This window comes from Rutidosis leptorrhynchoides, chromosome 1, assembly GCF_046630445.1.
Source record: "Rutidosis leptorrhynchoides isolate AG116_Rl617_1_P2 chromosome 1, CSIRO_AGI_Rlap_v1, whole genome shotgun sequence".
NCBI lineage: Eukaryota > Viridiplantae > Streptophyta > Magnoliopsida > Asterales > Asteraceae > Rutidosis > Rutidosis leptorrhynchoides.
Window position 1 is genome coordinate 629118824 of NC_092333.1, and position 23401 is coordinate 629142224.

General features: G+C 32.9%; 1 pseudogene; it reads right to left on the reverse strand.

Moving 5' to 3' along the window:
- Positions 1 to 23401, reverse strand: part of LOC139848814 (leucine-rich repeat receptor protein kinase HPCA1-like) — a 116846-nt pseudogene that overhangs the window by 60427 nt on the left and 33018 nt on the right.

A 23401-nucleotide genomic window follows, 5' to 3' on the forward strand; every position in this document is an offset into this window, starting at 1 on the left:
CATTTAATGATCATTATATATCTACAGGGATTGTTGTTGAACATCCAGTTGCTCACGTGCATACACAAAATTGGTTTAGCTGAATCAATAGATAAACGCTTACAGCTAATAACTAGACAATTGATAATGAGTACAAATCTCTCAATATTTATATGTGGACATGTAAATTTACATGCTGCGACATTAATTCGCATTATACCATGTGGAAGTCGTAAATATTTTCACTTAATACTTGATTTTGGCCAAGAGCCAAATATTTTCTACCTTAAAACATTGGTTGTGCAGTGTATGTTCCAATTGTATCACCACAACACAATAAAATAGTTCTTCAAAGAAAGATGATAATATATTTTGGATATAAAACATCTTCAATCATAAGATATATTGAACCCATGATGGGTGATGTTTTTACAGCACGTTTTGCTGATTGTCATTTTAATAAAACATTGTTCCCTAGATTAGGGGGAGAAATAAAAATAAAAAATAAAATGATGCTTCATGATGTGAACATCAATTAAGGTACATTGAACTCGCACAAAAGAATGTGAAACGAAAGTTCAAAAATAATGCATATGCAAGAACTTGCAAATTAATTACTTTATGCATTTACAGATATAAAAAAGTGACTAAATCATATATACCAGTGATAAATGCTCCAGCTCGAACTGAAATTCCAAAAGCTGGCAATAATGTCACTGTTGAGTCTTTGCCACGCATCAAACGTGGAAGATCAATTGGTTCCGAAGATAAAAATCCTCGAAAAAGAAAATCAGCTGATAATGAGGTAAGAGAAAGTGTTCAAGAAGAACCACAAATCAATATTCCTTCTGCAGAGGATATTGATAAATGTAAATACTAAAATTGCGATAAATTATGCAATATTATGGAACCGAAATGAAACTAAAATCTCTATGAGATATTTTCATATAATGTTACAATGACATCATGAATAAAGATGATGATCTGGAACGAAAATCTGTCATTGAATATACAAAATGGACATGATTGAGCTCAATGGAAAGGAGCAATACGAGCTGAATTAGAATCGCTCGATAAAAGAAAAGTTTTCGGATCAATCGTTATCACTTTTAAAGATGTGAAACGTATGGGATACAAATGAATTTTTATCCGAAAAGAAATGTGCAAATGAAGTTACAAGGCAAAACTAGACTTGTAACTCAAGATTTCCCACAAAGACCATAAATGAATTAGGAGGAAAAATTATCCTCCTGTAATGGATACAATTACTTATTAGATACTTAATCAACCTGGTAGTTATTTAAATGCATCTCATGAATGTTATTACTACTTATCTGTATGGATCACTTAATAGTGATATATATGAATATACCTAAAGGGTTAAGGGATCATAAGCATCTAATGTAAAACCTAAGGGAATATATTCCATTAAATCACAAAGATTTCTTAATGTGTTTATACAAACGGGACGTATGTGGTATAACCGATTAAATGACTACTTGATAAGAAAAAAGGTATACATATAAATTATTTTGCACGTATGTTTTATAAAAACAATGTTCGGATATGAGATCGTAGTTGTTTATGTCAATGTTCTTAACATCATATGAACAAATAAAGAGATCTATGAAATCATTCAACTTCTAAAGAATTATTTTGAAATGAAAGATCTTGAAAAAACCAAGTATTACCTTGGATTGCAAATTGAGCATATGCCTAATGGTTTACTTGTACATCAAACAAATTATACCGAAAAGATTTTAAAACATTTTTTTTAAAGACAAACTCATTGTTGTTAGATCACTCAATATTGACACTGATCTATTTCATCCCTGCGAAGATCATGAAAATTTTAACAGATCGGAAGTTCTATATTTTAGTACAATTGAGGTTCTTATGTATCTTATAGATTATACAAGATCTGACATTTCTTTTGCAGTTAATTTGTTGACAAGGTTCAGCTCAGCCCCTACCAAAAGACATTGGAATGGGATCAAACAAATAGTTTGATACCTTCGGGGAACTACTGATTTATAATTATTTTATTCTAACAACTCGAAACAAGATTTGTTTGGTTATTGATAATGCTAAAAACGAACATATATTTCATAGCATTATTCCTCAAGAAAGACAAGCTTTTAGTTGCAATTGTTCTATTTACAAGTGATATTCGTTTAAATAATAAAAGGTGAAGACAAAAGACAGATTCGACGAATTGAAGACGCAAACGACCAAAAAGCTCAAAAGAACAAAAGACAATCAAAGAGGTTCCAATTATTGATAAGAAACGTCTCGAAATCACAAGAGTACAAGATTCAAAACGCAAAGTACAAAATATAAAATTGTACGCAAGGACGTTCGAAAATCCGGAACCGGGACCAGAGTCAACTCTTAACGCTCGACGCAACGGACTAAAAATTACAAGTTAACTATGCATATAAATATAATATAATATATAATTAATTATATTAATTATATATATATTATATATATATTATAAACCGTCGGTAAACAAAGAGCTAAACTCCTCTGAGCTGTAAAAGTAACCTCCGCGACTCGCGGAGTTTGAAGAGGTTTTCACCGCGAGTCGCGGAGCCCCAAAAATCGACTCTGCCTATAAAGCAAACCGAATTCTGATCATTTTTCATAATCTTTTTCTCTCTTCTCTCATATATACGATATATATATATATATATATAATTTATATTTTAATTTTAATTTTAATTATAATTCTAATAATAAGGGTATGCTAGCGAATGTTGTAAGGGTGTAAGTCGAAATTCTGTCCGTGTAACGCTACGCTATTTTTAATCATTGTAAGTTATGTTCAACCTTTTTATATTAATGTCTCGTAGCTAAGTTATTATTATGCTTATTTAAAACGAAGTAATCATGATGTTGGGCTAATTACTAAAATTGGGTAATTGGGTTTTGTACCATAATTGGGGTTTGGACAAAAGAACGACACTTGTGGAAATTAGACTATGGGCTATTAATGGGCTTTATATTTGTTTAACTAAATGAAAGTTTGTTAATGTTAATATAAAGATTTACAATTGGGCGTCCCTATAAATTACCATATACACTCAATCGGACACGATGGGCGGGGTATTTATATGTACGAATAATCGTTCATTTAACCGGATACGGGAATGGATTAATAACCACTAGAATAATTAAAACAGGGGTGAAATTACATTCAAGGGTAATTGGTGTAATTGTTAACAAAGTAGTAAAACCTTGGTTTACACGCAGTCGATAACCTGGTGTATTCATTAAACAAAGTATTAAAACCTTGTTACAATTCGAATCCCCAATTAGTTGGAATATTTAACTTCGGGTATAATAATAATTTGACGAGGACACTCGCACTTTATATTTATGACTGATGGACTGTTATGGACAAAAACTAGACGGACATATTAAATAATCCAGGACAAAGGACAATTAACCCATGGGCATAAAACTAAAATCAACACGTCGAACATCATGATTACGGAAGTTTAAATAAGCATAATTCTTTTATTTCATATTTAATTTCCTTTATTTTATATTTAATTGCACTTCTAATTATCGCACTTTTATTTATTGTTATTTAATCGCACTTTTAATTATCGTACTTTTTAATTATCGCAAGTTTATTTTATCGCACTTTTATTATTCGCAATTTCATTATCGTTATTTACTTTAAGTTTTAATTTAAGTCTTTTATTTATTTAATATTTTACATTAGGTTTTAACTGCGACTAAAGTTTTAAAATCGACAAACCGGTCATTAAACGGTAAAAACCCCCCCTTTATAATAATAATATTACTTATATATATGTTTGTATTTTTATAAAAGTAAATTAATATAGCGTTGAGCTTTGTTTAAAGATTTCCCTGTGGAACGAACCGGACTTACTAAAAACTACACTACTGTACGATTAGGTACACTGCCTATAAGTGTTGTAGCAAGGTTTAAGTATATCCATTCTATAAATAAATAAATATCTTGTGTAAAATTGTATCGTATTTAATAGTATTTTCGCACTAAAAATAATACTATTTCGTATACCTTAGCTTTGACATCAAGTATTTTTGGCGCCGCTGCCGGGGACACTCTTAAACGCCGGAAGCGCAACGCTAATATAAAAAAAAAAAGATTTTTTGTTTACTTTTATTAAAATTCGCTTTTGTAAAAATACGTTTTAAATATTCGAAAATATAAAAAGAAAAACAAAAATATAAGTATTTTTAAGATTTTGTTAAATATTTAAGTTTTATAAGTTTCTTTATTTTTATTTTAATTTATAAAAATATAAGTTTTATTAAATATCTTTTATATATAGAAAAAACAGAAAACAGAAAATAAAAAAAAATAAATAAAAAAAAAACGCGTCGAATATTCAAACCTGTCAGCTGAATTCTGGAACCCCGCGACTCGCGGGGTTTGATGCAATAAATACCGCGACTCGCGGAGGGTACCTGACACACGAACAGAAACCCTAATCCTGCATTTATTACGGTAATTATTAATTAATTATTATTAAACCCTAATTATTATTATTATTATTATTAGTTTTATTTTTACTTTTACTTTTTATTTAATTTATGTATTTAGTATTAATTAGTTTTATTAAATTGTAAAATTAGTAGTTTTATTAAATAAAAAAATATAAAAATAATATTTTTATAAAAATTGTACTTTTTACAACTTTTTATATATTTTTATATTTTGTCCCTTTTTAATCGTTGTAGCATAACTTTTGTATTTTTAGCTCATATTTAATTTTAAACTTAGTTTTTGCTATAGTTATTTTTACTCCTAGATTTTTAGGCTTTGCCGTAGAATTCCTTAAGTGCTTTTTCTTTAGACTAAGATTTAGGTGCTTTAGAATTTTGCGACGCCTTTTTAAGTTTTAGTTTCTTTTTAAGTTATTTCCATTTGGGATTTAGTTTTTCTTGTAAGCTTTAATATTTTTAGACACCTTTTACTATGTATCAATTATCATTCCAATTAGTAATTTCAATTTGCGATTATAATTTTAAGTTAGTTGTAGTAATAAGGTTAGGTTAGTTAAGTATTTTTAAGTTTTGATAAGTTTCTTTTATTTTTTTTCGTCACTTTTTTTTCAACCATTTTTTCTTTTTCTACCTTTTGCGACGAACTCTTTTTCTCTCTTATTTCTAGCCATTCTAGTTTTTAGGACTTAGAATTTTTTTCTAATTCTTATCTAAATTTCTTAAAATTACGAAAATTTATTTTAAGTGGTTAAATTAATAGACATCAAAATTTTCTGGTTCGTAGTAATAGTTGGATTTGTACGTGGACCGGGTTATTGGAGCCAAACAGTCCTCAATTATATTGAGACCAAACGAATCCTGCCCCTCTGCTGCATCTTTTGGCTATTCGAAACGTGGGCAAAATCAGAAAAGTCTATTGATTGGATAACTTATTATAATTTTTCTTTCCTTTTTAAAACTAATAGGATATTCAGTGAATGCACCGAGCAAGACGTTCATCACCTTTTGTACGTTCACCACCTGTAACTAGATCAAGACATTTAGCAAATATAACCGCCGTTGATTTTTCTTTAGAATCGTCATCCAGTCGACCAAGTACTTCAGTTCAAATTTCCGATAATCCATTTTTTGAACCCGACCTCACAATTGAGAATCCGGAGAATATTCAGGAACGGTTCATAGATCCTGAACCACTAAACTTTCCTCCGGAGCCACCAATCATTCAGACAGAGATTGTTGAGGAACGAACCATTAAATCAGAATCATCTAGTGATACCGATTCAACAAATTCAATTATGGAGAATCTGGAACCTTTAAGTATGGAAGACCGAATGAGAGCTAAACGCACTGGTCAAGGTCACGCAATTACTCATCCAGACATTAATGCACCAGATTATGAAATCAAAGGACAAATTCTACACATGGTGACTAATCAATGCCAATTTAGTGGTGCGTCGAAGGAAGATCCAAATGAACATCTACGTACCTTTAATAGGATCTGCACACTATTTAAAATCCGAGAAGTGGAGGATGAACAGATATATCTCATGTTATTTCCCTGGACTTTAAAGGGAGAAGCCAAAGATTGGTTGGAATCGTTACCTGAAGGGGCGATCGATACATGGGACGTTTTAGTTGACAAATTTCTTAAACAATTCTTTCCTGCATCTAAAGCCGTAAGACTTCAAGCAGAAATTGTTACGTTCACACAGAAACCAAATGAAACTCTATATGAGGCGTGGACAAGATATGGAAAGTTGTTAAGAGGATGTCTGCAACATGGTTTAGACACCTGTCAAATAGTATAAATATTCTACCAAGGATGCGACATCACTACAAGGAAAGACATAGATATAGCAGCTGGTGGTTCTATTATGAAGAAAACCGAAACTGATGCTTACAAAATTATTGATAACACTGCTTCCCACTCACATGAGTGGCACCAAGAAAAAGATATCATTAGATCATCTAAAGCAGCTAGAGCCGATTCTAGCCATGACTTAGATTCCATTTCCGCAAAGATAGATGCTGTGGAGAGACGAATGGAAAAGATGACTAAGGATATTCACTCAATACGAATTAGTTGTAAGCAGTGTGGAGGACCACATTTGACAAAAGATTGTCTCAGTATTGAATTAACAATGGAACAAAGAGAGAATATTTCATACATAAACCAAAGGCCTGGAAATAATTATCAAAATAATTATCAACCGCCAAGACCGATTTACAATCAAAACCAAAATTATAACCGAAATATTCCATACAACAACCAACAAGGTCCTAGCAATCAACAAGTATCCAATAATAATTATAACCAGCAAAGACCGAATTTTCAAAACAAACCACCACAACAAACCGATGATAAAAAGCCGAATTTAGAAGATATGATGACGAAGCTAGTTGAAACTCAAACACAATTTTTCACATCTCAGAAACAAACCAATGAACAAAATGCTCAAGCATTTAGAAATCAACAAGCTTCTATTCAAAATCTAGAACAAGAAGTAAGTAACCTAGCAAGGTTAATAGGTGAAAGAAAACCGGGAAGTTTACCAAGCGATACAAATGCTAACCCCCGGAATGAAACAGCTAAAGCTATTACCACAAGAAGTGGTACAACACTTAAACCACCTGAAATACCTGTAACTTCTGATGAAGCTATTCCTACTCCACAAGAACCACAACCTGATCAAGATAAGGAAAAAGAACCGGTAGTTGAAAAGGTTAATGAAGATAACACAGTTAAGGATAAACCTTATGTTAAACCATACCAACCACCACTTCCTTACCCGAGTAAAATGAAGAAAGAGAAACTTGAAGCCGAGCAATCCAAATTCTTGGATATGTTTAAACAGATAAATGTAAATCTTCCTTTCATTGATGTGATTTCAGGAATGCCAAGATATGCTAAATTCTTGAAAGATCTAATCTCAAATAGAAAGAAAATGGAAGAACTCTCGGCTGTTTCTATGAATGCTAATTGTTCAGCAGTGCTGTTGAATAAGATACCAGAAAAACTATCTGATCCAGGAAGTTTCACAATTCCATGTTTTCTGGGTAGTCTTAGTTCAATAGAAGCATTGGCAGACTTAGGTGCTAGTATAAATCTAATGCCGTATTCACTATACGCTAAACTAGACCTTGGAGAATTGAAACCAACCAGAATAAGCATACAACTAGCCGATAGATCAATAAAATATCCTAGAGGGATAATGGAGAACATGCTAGTTAAAGTTGGTACTTTAGTATTTCCAGTAGATTTTGTTGTTCTGGATATGGAAGAAGATTCTCAAGTTCCTCTCATATTAGGAAGACCATTCTTAAACACGGCTAAAGCAATGATAGACGTGTTCGGTAAGAAACTGACCCTAAGTATAGAGGATGAGAGTGTTACCTTTTCAGTTGATAGAGTAATGCAACAACCAAAATCTGCAGATGATACATGTTATTATATTCAAACTATAGATGCACATGCAGAATTATTAGAAGAATTTCCAGAATTACAAGGAACAGGAGAATGTTCTTTAGGAGAAGGTAATGAACCAATTGATGAAGCTGAAATGTTAGCTACACTTATAGCTAATGGATATGAACCAACAACAGAAGAAATTCAAATGCTAAAAGAAGAAGACAGATATCGATATAAATCATCGATAGAAGAACCTCCGAAATTAGAGTTAAAGCCACTTCCAAACCATTTGGAATACGCTTATTTACATGGTGAATCTGAATTACCTGTAATAATATCGTCTTCTCTTACTGAAAATGAGAAATCACAACTCATTTCTGTGTTGAAAGCTCATAAACCAGCCATTGCATGGAAGATTCATGATATTAAAGGAATAAGTCCTTCGTATTGCACACATAAAATCCTTATGGAAGAAGGTCATAAAACGTATGTGCAACGCCAACGAAGACTAAATCCTAATATGCAAGATGTAGTTAAGAAAGAGATTATTAAACTGCTAGATGCAGGTTTGATATATCCAATTTCTGATAGTCCATGGGTAAGCCCAGTTCAATGCGTACCTAAGAAGGGTGGCATGACTGTCATTACAAATGAGAAAAATGAGCTTATTCCTACTAGGACTGTAACAGGATGGCGTGTATGTATTGATTATAGAAAATTAAATGACACCACCAGAAAAGATCACTTTCCCTTACCTTTCATAGATCAAATGTTGGAAAGATTAGCCGGAAATAGTTACTATTGTTTTCTAGATGGATTTTCCGGATATTTTCAAATTCCAATAGCACCCGAGGACCAAGAGAAAACCACATTCACGTGCCCTTATGGTACTTTTGCTTACAAACGCATGCCATTTGGACTTTGCAACGCCCCTGCAACCTTTCAAAGGTGTATGATGGCGATTTTTCACGACATGATAGAAGAATGCATGGAAGTATTCATGGATGACTTTTCAGTCTTCGGTGATACATTTAAATCATGTCTAGTTAATCTGGAACGAATGCTAATTAGATGCGAACAATCAAATCTAGTACTTAATTGGGAGAAATGCCATTTCATGGTTAAAGAAGGCATCGTTCTTGGACATAAAATTTCAAAAGAAGGAATTGAAGTGGATAGAGCTAAAGTAGATGTAATTGCTAAACTTCCACATCCCACTAATGTTAGAGGAGTTAGGAGTTTTCTAGGGCATGCCGGTTTTTACCGACGTTTCATAAAAGATTTTTCTAAAATTGCCACTCCTATGAATAAACTCCTAGAAAAGGATGTGCCATTCATCTTTTCAGATGAGTGTATCAAATCTTTTAATATTCTTAAAGAGAAACTCACTAATGCGCCGATCATGATAACACCAAATTGTAATCTACCATTTGAACTAATGTGCGATGCAAGTGATTTTGCAATGGGAGCCGTTTTAGGACAAAGGATTGAAAAACGATTTCAACCTATATATTATGCTAGTAAGACGTTACAAGGAGCACAAACGAACTATACAACTACTGAAAAAGAACTCCTTGCTATTGTCTTTGCTTTTGACAAATTTCGATCATATCTCGTTCTAGCAAAAACGGTGGTCTATACCGACCATTCTGCTCTTAGATACCTATTTTCAAAATAAGATGCTAAACCAAGATTAATCCATTGGATCTTACTCTTACAAGAGTTTGATATTGAAATCCGAGATAAAAGAGGAGCAGAAAATCTCGCCGCTGATCATCTTTCTCGTCTTGAAAATCCCGAATTAGAAGTTCTAAATGAATCAGCCATACAAGACAACTTTCCTGATGAATATCTATTGAAGATAGATTATAAAGAAATCCCATGGTTTGCAGATTATGCAAACTACTTAGTTTGTGGATTCCTTGAAAAAGGATTATCGTACCAAAGACGAAAGAAATTCTTCAGTGATATAAAACACTATTTTTGGGAAGATCCACATCTGTTTAAAAGTTGTCCCGATGGAATAATACGCCGATGTGTATTTGGAGATGAAGCTAGTAAAATTTTAAACCATTGTCACACAGGACCAACAGGAGGGCATTATGGGCCTCAACTAACAGCAAGAAAAGTTTATGAAGCTGGATTCTATTGGCCTACAATTTACAAAGACGCACACTTTCTTTGCAAATCCTGTGATGCATGTCAAAGGGCCGGAAAAATAAGTCAACGTGATGAAATGCCACAAAATGTCATCCAAGTATGTGAAGTATTTGACATTTGGGGTATTGACTTTATGGGTCCATTTCCAAAATCTCATAATAATCTATATATACTCGTAGCCATTGATTATGTATCTAAATGGGCGGAAGCACAAGCTCTCCCAACTAACGATGCACGAGTTGTAGTCAACTTTTTAAAACGTCTTTTTGCAAGGTTTGGAACACCGAGAGCTTTAATAAGTGATCGGGGTACTCATTTCTGTAATAATCAACTTGAGAAAGTTCTTAAAAGATATGGAGTAACTCATAAAATCTCCACCGCATATCATCCACAAACAAGTGGACAAGTTGAAAATACCAACCGAGCTTTAAAACGTATTCTAGAGAAAACCGTAGGATCAAATCCGAAGGAATGGTCCATTAAATTGGAGGATGCACTCTGGGCTTTTAGAACAGCCTACAAAACTCCAATTGGAACCACACCTTTTAGACTTGTTTATGGGAAAGCATGTCATCTTCCAGTAGAAATTGAACACAAAGCATTTTGGGCTTTGAAGACATGTAATCTTGATTTACATGAAGCCGGACGTCTACGATTAAGTCAACTAAACGAATTAGAAGAATTAAGACATGAAGCATACGAAAATTCGTTAATCTATAAAGAAAGAACGAAGAAATGGCATAATAAAAGAATCAGAAGTTCAAAAGAATTTAAAGAAGGAGACAGAGTTCTTCTTTTCAATTCACGATTCAAGCTATTTCCTGGAAAATTGAAATCAAGATGGTCTGGACCATTCATAGTCAAAAGAGTTTTCCCATACGGAACGATAGAATTAATAAATTCAAATGGGATTGAATTTAAAGTTAATGGTCACAGAGTTAAACATTACATACATGGTCCGATGGAAGTCGACAACGAAGTTAATCACAATTTCGACACCACAGCTAACTAAGTGTGGGGAGAATCAAGTCTTTAAAGGATAATATGTATTTCTGTTAGAGTTAGATTGTCTGTTTTCGTATAGTTCTCGAAAATGGAACCCGAATGGTCTTTCCCTAGCAGACCCTAAAGAACTAGTCTTCTCCCCCCATTCTGAATTTTTATTTTTTTTAGGTTTTTACAAAATGAAGACTGCCTGTGAACTAAACCATAGTCTAATGCTACACGCTTTGATCACTAAACGTAATAATGACATACTCCCGAGTGAAATAGTATCAGTAATCAGAGAAAGAATGGACGGAGTTAGAAAAGAATCCAGATGCGAAGATAATAAGTTACAATTTGGTAAAGGAAAATCAAAATCCGCAGCGAAAAGAAGAGCACGACACCAAGAACGATGTCACAAATGCGGAAAATGGTCACATGGAGGTAAATGTTCAAATAATCAAACCTATTCAAATACCGAATTTGTTACTTTATGCAGAGACGGACCGTTCATATGTTTAGAAGAAAAGACACTGAATGCTCGAGGTTACGCCTATGTAGCCATGGAAAATCAATTAAACCGACTATCTTATGAATGGGATAGATCATATAACTAAGAAATCTATTTCACAGGTATGTCTGTACAGTTTTTATTTTTATTTTTATTTTTAACCTTTTGATAACAAACGCTAATTTGTTCGCTAAAAAGTATTAAATTGGTATTGAATAAAATTAGGTTTGGCGACCGAAATTATTGATATCATTCAAAAATTTATTACATCACTGCGAAATTTAACGTTTATTCTTAAGGTATAAATATCTTTAATCAATCAACCCAAAATATTTCAAAAAGTCGTCATGAGTTAAATTAGGTCTTGGAACCGAAATTACTTTACCGAAAAGAGGGGCGCATATTTTTGATAATATTTGATTGATTAAAGTGGGATAAAAAGACAAAAAGATTTTTAATTTTATTTTTATCATGTTTTTAAAATTAATATTTAAATCTTAAATTAATATTGTAAACTTTGTAAAAATAATATATTTAAAATTATAAATATTTAAAAAATTAATATAAGTTTAATATGAATTTTTAAATTAAGTTTGGTGTGAATTTTTAATTTTTAAAATATAAATTTTTAATTTTATGCATTCTAAATTTTAAGTTTGGTGTGAATTTTTAATATAAATTTTGAATTTTATATTTAAGTTGTGTGAATTTAAAAACAAAAATTTACTTTATCTCATTAAGTTAAAAATATGATTTTTAAAATTCGTCGTAAGTTGAAGACTAGGTCTTTGAACCGAAATTGCTTTACCCGAGGGAGGGACGAGAACTTTTATTATCATTATTTTTAATCTTATTGAATTAAAGTATGCCAAAAACATTGAAAAAACCCAAAAATCTTAGCTTTTAAAACAATCGCTACAAAAAGACAAATTTTAAAATTTTGTCGAGGGACGGACTAGGACATCGATCCGAAACGACCTCGTCCTAAAAAACAAGGGAAACAAAATTTTAAAATTAATTACTTAATTGTTTCAATAAGTTAAAGTTTAAAAAAAAAAAAAAAAAAAAACTCCGCGACTCGCGGAGTTTGAAGTGCAAAACCTCCGCGACTCGCGGAGGGACCAATTTACAGGAAAAAAAATAAACCGCAGAACAGATCATTCCCCAACCCACAAAAACTAAAAACCTGCGAAAATAGCTGCGAAAAACCCGAGAAAAAACCCCAAAAATCACAATTTTTAACCGTTAATCACCAAATCTTTTGCTAAAATCATGTTGAGAATGATGCTATCTAAGAATTACTCAAGAAAAACGGTAAATTTCTACACCTAAACACCATTTAATCCGAAATTTGGTGTTCTTGAGTCATTTTTTTTCCCAATTTGATTTTGATGCTTTTTAGTGTAATTAGGCTTAAATTGTTTATGTATTATGCTTGTATAACCTAGATTGATGCTGTTTAACATGATTAGAAGCCTTAAACTTCAAATTTTGAGTAATCTAGGGTTTGTGTTCTTGAGCAAATTTGGGGCTTTTTGATATAAACAGGTTATGGCCGATTTTTGTCATGAATTGTTGCTAAATTGAGTAGTGTAACATGTCTAGGTAGTTAAATGATCCAAACTTTGAGCCTAAACATGATTTTGAGAATTAAAGTGGATTTTTTCAAGTCTAAAATTCATGAACTTGATTTTTGAAAGATAATGCCATTTGAGACTTGTTTAATTGCTAGTAATGATTATTTTGACATGTTATTTGAGTTGAATGCTTATGAACTTGGCAAACATTTTCGTATATGCTTATTTGAAAAAGTGTAGATTTGATAAAAATGTGAAAATGAGCTTAAGTTTGATATAAATTGATAATGTCATTGTAATTATTTTGATTGATGATTTTGCTGACACTAATGCATATTTGGATGCACAAAAATTGTGTTTGATGTGTTTTGCAGAATGAAAGGGGTGAATCTTCATCCCAAGCCCGCAATGCTCCTGCTGAGAATTTGGAACAACAGGAGGTGGATAACTTCTACAAGCAGGATATACCTCATCCAGTCATGACCTTTTCCGATATGCACTTGGAAGAGTTGCACCCGAACCTGAGATTTGACAGACTTTGGATAGATTATCCAAAATATCAAAGGGGTTTGCATACTCTTCATTCTAAGGTTGTTGAGGTACCAAGGGTCATAGAATGGGGACCCTTAGAAGCTGTAGAATTGGCCGGGCCAATTAGGGAATTACTTGTACAGAGGTATGGTAATTCTTCTTTTAATGACTGGGTATGTTTATTCACCATACGTAGACCTGTATATAAAGTATGGTGTGAAGAATTGTTATGTAGTATAGAGTTGAATGATTGGGTAGCTAGTTTAACCGATCGTTCTTTTATTAGATTTTTGTTAGGCGGTTCGATGCGCCACATGTCTTTACTGGACATGGCTCAGGCTTTACGTATATATACGCCTGAGGAGTTAGCGTCTGCCGATTGTAGAGGATTGATACTAAACGGTAGAAAGATAGATGAAAATTTTGATACACACGGTGTGTGGAGTCAAATGACAAGCCATCACCATTTCAAAGGGGGAAATTACTCTTATTTGGATATAGATAGAGCCGAATTAAGAGTGATACATAGGTTTTTAGCTAATTCGATTACACAAAGGGGTAAAAACAAGGAAAAAGTAAATGAACAGGATTTGTTTTACCATATGTGTATTCGAGACCCACAAAGCGCTGTAAGTATACCGTATTGTGTGAGTTATTATTTATCAGCTATGGTTCAGGGGATGCGACCGCATAGCATAATAGGAGGTGGTATTTTTATTACTTTGATTGGTGAATATCTCGGTGTGGATATAAGTCGGGGGGGATTATTAGTAGAAGAACCAGAACCCCGCGATACTATAGGTTTAAATGTATACCATGGTGCGAAAGTTTTGAAGAGGCGAAATAACGCCGCAGTACGATACCATGGTAGACATCCACAGGTGGAGAGAAACCAACAGCAAGGTAATGTAGGAGGGGGGAATGAGATGCAAGAAATGCATAGGTTTATAGCTTCTCAGGAATACGAAAATGCTAGACAGAGAGCATTTGAAGATTGGCAAGTTCATCAGAACCAAATCATAGCTCATTGCCAACATATAGGTAGAAACTATATTCCTACACCGAAACCCATCTTCCCTCCTTGGTCTATAGAGATGCAGCTACCATATCCTACGTATGACCCTGCCGAAGCATTCTATAGCACCTATGGTTATGCCTGGAACCCCTATTGGTACCAATATCATCCTTAGTATACTTATTATTTTTTTTTTTTATTATTTTGTAATTTCTAATTATTGATACGTTTAATACTTTTGTTAATATTGTAATCATTTTTATAATTATCTAACTTTTATTCTTAGATTTTAATAGTTTTTGAATGTGGGGTAATATACCAAACTTCAAAAATATGTATATATGTTTGCAGTTTATCTTATGTACACAACAGGGTAAAACAACGCATTTTCAAAGACTGGCATTAAGTTCAGCAAAAGCAACTAATTTTGACGACAAGATGCAAAATATATGAGAAATAACAACAAGACGGAATGAACAAATGATGTGCACCATTTATCATCCAGCAAATAAACGCCAATATATTTGGAAACTTTGGTAAAAATTTAATCATTTTCACACAAATCACCCTCAATAATTTAAATTGTTACTGATTTCTTGCAAATGAGGGCATTGCAAGATCTTAAGTGCGGGAAGGGGTTAAATTCTTTCGGATTTTAAAAATTTTTACTTTATACACTTGGTTACCATTAAAAATACTAGTAAAGCAGTAGTTGTATTAGAATCTAGTGCTCTCTGATAAAAAAGAACAGCCCTAGTCTTATATACTGACTACCCAATTCTAGTAAAATTTTTCAAAATTTTCAATTAAATGAATTCAAAATCATGTTTATACATATTTATGAACGATAAAACTAGGTTTTAACACCGAAATTATTGTTACCTCGGAAAGGACATAAATTGAGAAACAAACTAAAATGTTAAAATTCATTTAAAATGGAATAGAGGACGATAAAAAGGAAAATAAAAGCCAAGTGTGGGAAAATTTACCAAGTTATTTTAAACATATGTCACATATATCTGTAACAAATAACTGAAAATACTTTTGCTTTGGACTAAACTAAACTGTTTTACCCGATGAAAGAAAAGAAGAGATGGATCTACACGATGAATCAATTCCATCATTAAAAGGAAGTAAAGTCTTCCGAAAAAGAAACGCGCTTCTTGATTTAGGTCATGAAGTTGTCGTCCAGACCAGCTGTAGGTTGACGAAAAATCTAGAAAAGTCATCACTAAAATCAGCAGGAAATCCACGGACCTCAGCATTAAACAGGGTCGCCAAGTGGTCAGATTTATCCTAACCATGAGAAGGATTTATCTCGTACAATGGGGGGCACCATGCAAATTAGCTGGACAAGACTAATGAATCAGATCCCCAGAAAGGATAATCTCCTTAAAGATTAAAAATCAGCTTTTAAGACTGATATTACTCAATCCTAGAGATTGACCTTAAAGATTGAGAATTACAAACTCATGGAATTCAATGATATCTAAACTCGAGCTTGAACGAGAAAATATTTTGATCAAAATTACAAACCGATTTGTTTTCTGAAAACCCTATTTTCAATGCGTTCATTACCATTGAACGTAAAATCCTAGGAATTCACCTGGAATTCATTAGGTCACCTGAACTAAATCGGGTGTCAACCGTAAGAACGGTGGTTGCATAGCATGGTCAAAGACAGGACCTTGTGCCATACCGAAAAATTATAAGGGTGAGCTTTGCTATTGCTCCTACCAAGGATAGTAATTGCGTCCGACACGTTATAGACCATAATTAAAAGCATGTCAGGGGACATTGCCTTAACAGTTGCTTGTTCAACGCTTTCCTTTCAACCGGACGGTAGTTTACCAAAAGGTAATATACGGGACAAGTAAACTGGACGTGTTGCTTTCCAAATACAAGGTTAGCAAGTGGGTGACACAAAACCATAAGTGTTGAGCTAAAATTTTCAAATCTGAAACCCACCAAACCCACAAAAATATTTTGCAAATACCGGTAAAGAGTTATTCCGGAAAACTTATCTAGGGTAAAAACTAGATTTCAAAAGATCAAATGTTTTCATAAAGATCCAATTTCCTTAATGGATCTAAATTTTTATAGTCATGTGGGACTGTAAACCATATCGTTACTACCATTGTTTATATCACCGTATAGAAATCACTGATGTACAAAGTGTGAAGAATAAAGAAGTGATTCTTGTATTTCAAGACGATATTGCTTGAGGACAAGCAACGCTCAAGTGTGGGAATATTTGATAATGCTAAAAACGAACATATATTTCATAGCATTATTCCTCAAGAAAGACAAGCTTTTAGTTGCAATTGTTCTATTTACAAGTGATATTCGTTTAAATAATAAAAGGTGAAGACAAAAGACAGATTCGACGAATTGAAGACGCAAACGACTAAAAAGCTCAAAAGAACAAAAGACAATCAAAGAGGTTCCAATTATTGATAAGAAACGTCTCGAAATCACAAGAGTACAAGATTCAAAACGTAAAGTACAAAATATAAAATTGTACGCAAGGACGTTCGAAAATCTGGAACCGGGACCAGAGTCAACTCTTAACGCTCGACGCAACGGACTAAAAATTACAAGTTAACTATGCATATAAATATAATATAATATATAATTAATTATATTAATTATATATATATTATATATATTATAAACCGTCGGTAAACAAAGAGCCAAACTCCTCTGAGCTGTAAAAGTAACCTCCGCGACTCGCGGAGTTTGAAGAGGTTTTCACCGCGAGTCGCGGAGCCCCAAAAATCGACTCTGCCTATAAAGCAAACCGAATTCTGATCATTTTTCATAATCTTTTTCTCTCTTCTCTCATATATACGATATATATATATATATATATAATTTATATTTTAATTTTAATTTTAATTATAATTCTAATAATAAGGGTATGCTAGCGAATGTTGTAAGGGTGTAAGTCGAAATTCTGTCCGTGTAACGCTATGCTATTTTTAATCATTGTAAGTTATGTTCAACCTTTTTATATTAATGTCTCGTAGCTAAGTTATTATTATGCTTATTTAAAACGAAGTAATCATGATGTTGGGCTAATTACTAAAATTGGGTAATTGGGCTTTGTACCATAATTGGGGTTTGGACAAAAGAACGGCACTTGTGGAAATTAGACTATGGGCTATTAATGGGCTTTATATTTGTTTAACTAAATGAAAGTTTGTTAATGTTAATATAAAGATTTACAATTGGGCGTCCCTATAAATTACCATATACACTCGATCGGACACGATGGACGGGGTATTTATATGTACGAATAATCGTTCATTTAACCGGACACGAGAATGGATTAATAGCCACTAGAATAATTAAAACAGGGGTGAAATTACATTCAAGGGTAATTGGTGTAATTGTTAACAAAGTAGTAAAACCTTGGTTTACACGCAGTCGATAACCTGGTGTATTCATTAAACAAAGTATTAAAACCTTGTTACAATTCGAATCCCCAATTAGTTGGAATATTTAACTTCGGGTATAATAATAATTTGACGAGGACACTCGCACTTTATATTTATGACTGATGGACTGTTATGGACAAAAACCAGACGGACATATTAAATAATCCAGGACAAAGGACAATTAACCCATGGGCATAAAACTAAAATCAACACGTCGAACATCATGATTACGGAAGTTTAAATAAGCATAATTCTTTTATTTCATATTTAATTTCCTTTATTTTATATTTAATTGCACTTCTAATTATCGCACTTTTATTTATTGTTATTTAATCGCACTTTTAATTATCGTACTTTTTAATTATCGCAAGTTTATTTTATCGCACTTTTATTATTCGCAATTTCATTATCGTTATTTACTTTAAGTTTTAATTTAAGTCTTTTATTTATTTAATATTTTACATTAGGTTTTAACTGCGACTAAAGTTTTAAAATCGACAAACCGGTCATTAAACGGTAAAAAACCCCCCCCCCCTTTTTATAATAATAATATTACTTATATATATGTTTGTATTTTTATAAAAGTAAATTAATATAGCGTTGAGCTTTGTTTAAAGATTTCCCTGTGGAACGAACCGGACTTACTAAAAACTACACTACTGTACGATTAGGTACACTGCCTATAAGTGTTGTAGCAAGGTTTAAGTATATCCATTCTATAAATAAATAAATATCTTGTGTAAAATTGTATCGTATTTAATAGTATTTTCGCACTAAAAATAATACTATTTCGTATACCTTAGCTTTGACATCAGTTATACAGATGCAGATTATTTATCCGATCTACATAAAGCTAAATCTCAAACTGAATATGTATTCCTAAATGGAGGCATCGCAATATCATGACGTTCTCAAAACAAACACTTGTTGCAACATCATCAAATCATGCCGAAGTGATTGCATTACATGAAGCTACTCGGGAATGATTTTAGTTAAGATCAATGATACAAATCATTATTGATTCTTGTGGACTAGAACGCTATAAAAGTGTAACAACTATCTATGAAGATAATACAGCTTACATAATACAAATGAAAGAAGAGTATCAAAAATGACAGAACAAAACATAAATGCTGACGAGGCGCTAAAGCTATAAACGGTCTTAACGGTCATAAGTTTGATGGAAAAGAATGGTATATTGGTAAGGCTCAGAAAAAGACTGAAAGGGAATAGGAACTGAAACAACGGTTTGAACAAACCATGAAGGAGACTGTAGACAAATCACGAGGGCTAAACTTGTACATAAAAGATTTAGATGATACAGTTTCAAATGAAAACCTCAGATTCTTCTCATATACTCAAGATTTCGTAAAAGACAACCAGATTAAAATGAGATACGTTCAATCAACAACTCTGCTGATCTTTATACCAAAGCACTGCCAACTGCTATTTTCAGAACACACGTTCATAATATTGGCATGAGGCATGTTCAGAAGATGTAACAACTCAGGCGTTGCCTACTTGAGGGGGAGTCAACTCTATGCTGCACTCTTTTTCCCTTAGCTAAAGTTTTATCCTAATGGGTTTTCTTTAGCAAGGTTTTTAACGAGGCAGTACTAGTTATTCTCTAATAAAATTGTCATCCAAGGGGGAGTGTTATAAAATATCTAGATTGTGTTATAAAATATCTAGATTGGATGTTAATTTTATTATTATTATTATATTTCTTGCATAGTAATATTTTATACTATAAATAGACATGTATGGTAACCATTTAAGGTGCACCATTTCTCTTGAAATATCAATATCAATATTTCTTCTCTCCTTCTTCTCTCTTTTTCTCTCTTTGTTCTTATAACCATTAAAGGTAGTTATAAGCCTACTGAATTATAACATATTCCAACTTATTATATATCTACCTACTCATAAAAAGAGGGGTCTGATTACTGTAGAAGGGGTATAATGGTAATTTCACTTGTCATTCTCGCAAGAAAATATCTTTCTACAATCGGCTTCCATCTTCTACTCAACAACCCTTTCTCTTGCCATGTGGTATAATCTAAGTGGATCAAATTTCTGTTCTAACGCGTGGCACAATTAATCTACGTGGCACACTCAGCTGAATCACTTGTTAGCCTATAGTACACGTCGCTGTTATCAAAAGGTAGTTAATCTTTTCATCGAATTAAGAAGTAAATTAGGGTTTTGGTTTCAGCAAGTTGGGGTTTTTATCTAAGGGTTAGGTGGGAAAATTAAAAACCCAAAAATGGGGTTTAGTTCATTTAGTTGTATATCTTATCTAGAACTTTAAATAGTTTCTTGAAGTCATGAAATGAATGAGAAACTACTCCGTATCTTTTATTTGGATCGGTTTTAGTGAAGTTATGTAGTATTATGTGAATTGGGGTTTTAGGTTTGTTAAGTTATTTGTCAAATTGGGTAGATTTCTTATCTTTCAATTTGTTTTATATTTGTGTAATTAGGTTGCTATTAGTTATTGTTCTGTGCTTACCAAATTAGTATTAAGGTTATTATACCCTCATTGAGATTTAGGACTAATTTTGTTGCTATAGTTTTAACTATGTACTTCATTCGAATAGTAGTGATCTCCGTGTATGTTTCAGGTGGATAATAATTAATTTTCGATGTTGTTTTCTCGTTGCAGTTGCATAATCAAACAGGGATACTCAGGAACTCGGAGGGTATTCAGATGGTATCGGTTGCCAAACGACTATGACGGAGGAATGAAGTTTTTCAGAAAACGGAGTTGCAGGTGGTTACCGGAACCATATATTATCGGAGAATTGAAGTGGGAACGTTGTCAAAACCTGTTTTGCTACGTCTACAGGTTAGTATTTCATTTTTCATTTATGTAGATTTAGACAAAGGATACTATCATTTTTCTAAAACATTGTTCTTATGATTTGTTTCCTTTTCGTTTCTCTTGCACTCTTCATATTTTGGGTTGCAGGTGTTTTTGTTTTTCTTTCACATCATTCTAGCTTTTTGATTTTGTTATAGTAGGATTGGTAGCATTTGCTAATAAGTATATTTGTGTATGGAAGCTGTTGTTTTGTTTTCATTCATGTGGTTGTCTCTCATGTGTGAGTTGTATTGTACATTCGTGAATCTTCATTTTTTCATACGGAGTAATAATCTTTGCTTTTCAGAAGAAAAAAAAAGAAGAATTGGTTGTAATTCGTTCACATTTTTTTAGTATAACTATATTTATATAATGTGCATGCAATCTTTAAGCCTCCAACGCTGATTTGAGGTATTCTTATATGTTTCTTCAAGTAAGCGACTTTTTGTTCTTTTGTTGCTCGTTTTTGCTATATCAACCACTTGGATTTGCTGGAAACCTCTATTGGACATTTAATGATGAGCCGCTCTTTTAGCCCATGGTGTCGCCAATAAAGTATTTACTGATTTGACTCTTCAGCCAACTACAGCGGATCCGAGGATCTGAAAATACAGCCTTACATGTATATATTTTAACTACGTAGTAACTTATTTCATTCGTATATGTCTTTATTGCATCAATTCAAAGTAATACTACATTTTTCCCACTTTACGTAGCATTTGTGGTTTACTTTGGGACCCGACTCCGGAGACCTGATCCGACTTCTCGAATCAGAAAAAACCGCCACTTTGCTGTTCCTTTTAGGTTGGGTTGGGTTCCACAATAGAGAATATTTGCATCTGCTCATAGGCTATAGATGGAAGGATTTTATTTGTATTTGATGTAGAAGTTTCGTTAATAAAGTAGAAGCGGTAGTAAATTATTTTTACTAATCATTATTGGTTTTCGGACGTAGTTAAAAACCAGACTTGTGGGTGCTGATGGAAGTACTGTCAGGTAAGATTAGGATTTTCATAAAGGGTACAAGGTTAGAATTGATTAATTTGTATTTTTTCTGAACTAGAGTGACGTACATGAATGCTTTATGTTAAATCTTTTACAAAAAAAAGTTGTGTACAAGGTTTAATAACATGTCAATATGTCATGTTAACACAGTTGGGGCTTTGTTGATGGAGATGATAGCTTAAGTTAATTAATTTAATGTTGTTACGATGTGTAATTGTGTCACAAAGAAGATAGCAATCGACCTTTGGTATTTGAACGTGCAGTTTAGAGTGTGAATAAGTTCAAGGAAACAAAATTTTGATATTGCATATGTAGCATATTCCATATTCCATATTCCATATCAAAGAATAACAAAAAGTGTTCCATGTAGCATAGCAAAGCTTATTGTATTTGCCTAGGGCGTAGCTCTTACTTGCAAATCCCTTTCAAATCTCGAGTCGGGCACGGCCGAAGATCACCTAGTATATATACATATATTCATATACATATCTATTTACAGATAGTTGTTCGTGAATCGTCGGAAATAGTCGAAGGGTAATTGAGTATATGAACACATGTTCAAAATTTTTTGAGATTCAACTTAACAGACTTTGCTTATCGTGTCGGAAACATTAAATCATTTAAAGATTTGAGTTAAAAATAAGTCAAAATTTTCCGGGTCATCACAGTCGCGTTCCAATGTGTCGCGTATCGCGACAAACTGCACCCAAACGCGACAGGCCAGTTTCTTCGTTTTGATCTTCTTTGCACATCCAACAATAAACATCGCTCTTTTCTGTCAACTGTTGTATCATGTAATATTCCGGATCCATGTAGCCCTGCATCGAATCAGATTACATAATTTTTCAGGTAAAAAATTTAAACTCTTAAGTCATAAAACTAAGAAGATGATTCTAACCATTGTCCCTTTAACTTGAGTGGTAACATGAGTCCTATTAGAATCACCAAGTGATTTAGATAGACCGTAATTAGCCACCTTAGCGACTAAGCGTTCATCTAATAAGATATTGTTTGTTTTGACATCTCGATGGATGATTGGAGGATCAGAAAGATCATGCAGATACAGCAACCCTTTTGCTGCACCCAAATCTATTCGAAGTCGTCTCGTCCAATCTAATCTGATTCCAGATCTCCCTATATGTATCATAACCATTGTATGTAATTATTGATTTTCCAATAAATAGCGAAAGATGTTTTCGAAGAAAAAAAAAATTTTGAACAAAAAGTTCACAAGATTTACAAGGAAAAAAAGTTCACCTTGGTCGAAACAAAAACCTACAAGACTCACAAGATTCTTGTGATGAACTATTGAAAGTAGCTCGATTTCAGTTTTGAACTCGAGCCCACCCTGTGTTGATACCTGTTTAGCTCTTTTGATCGCAACTAGCTGCCCATTTGGTAGACTTCCTCTAGAAACCTAC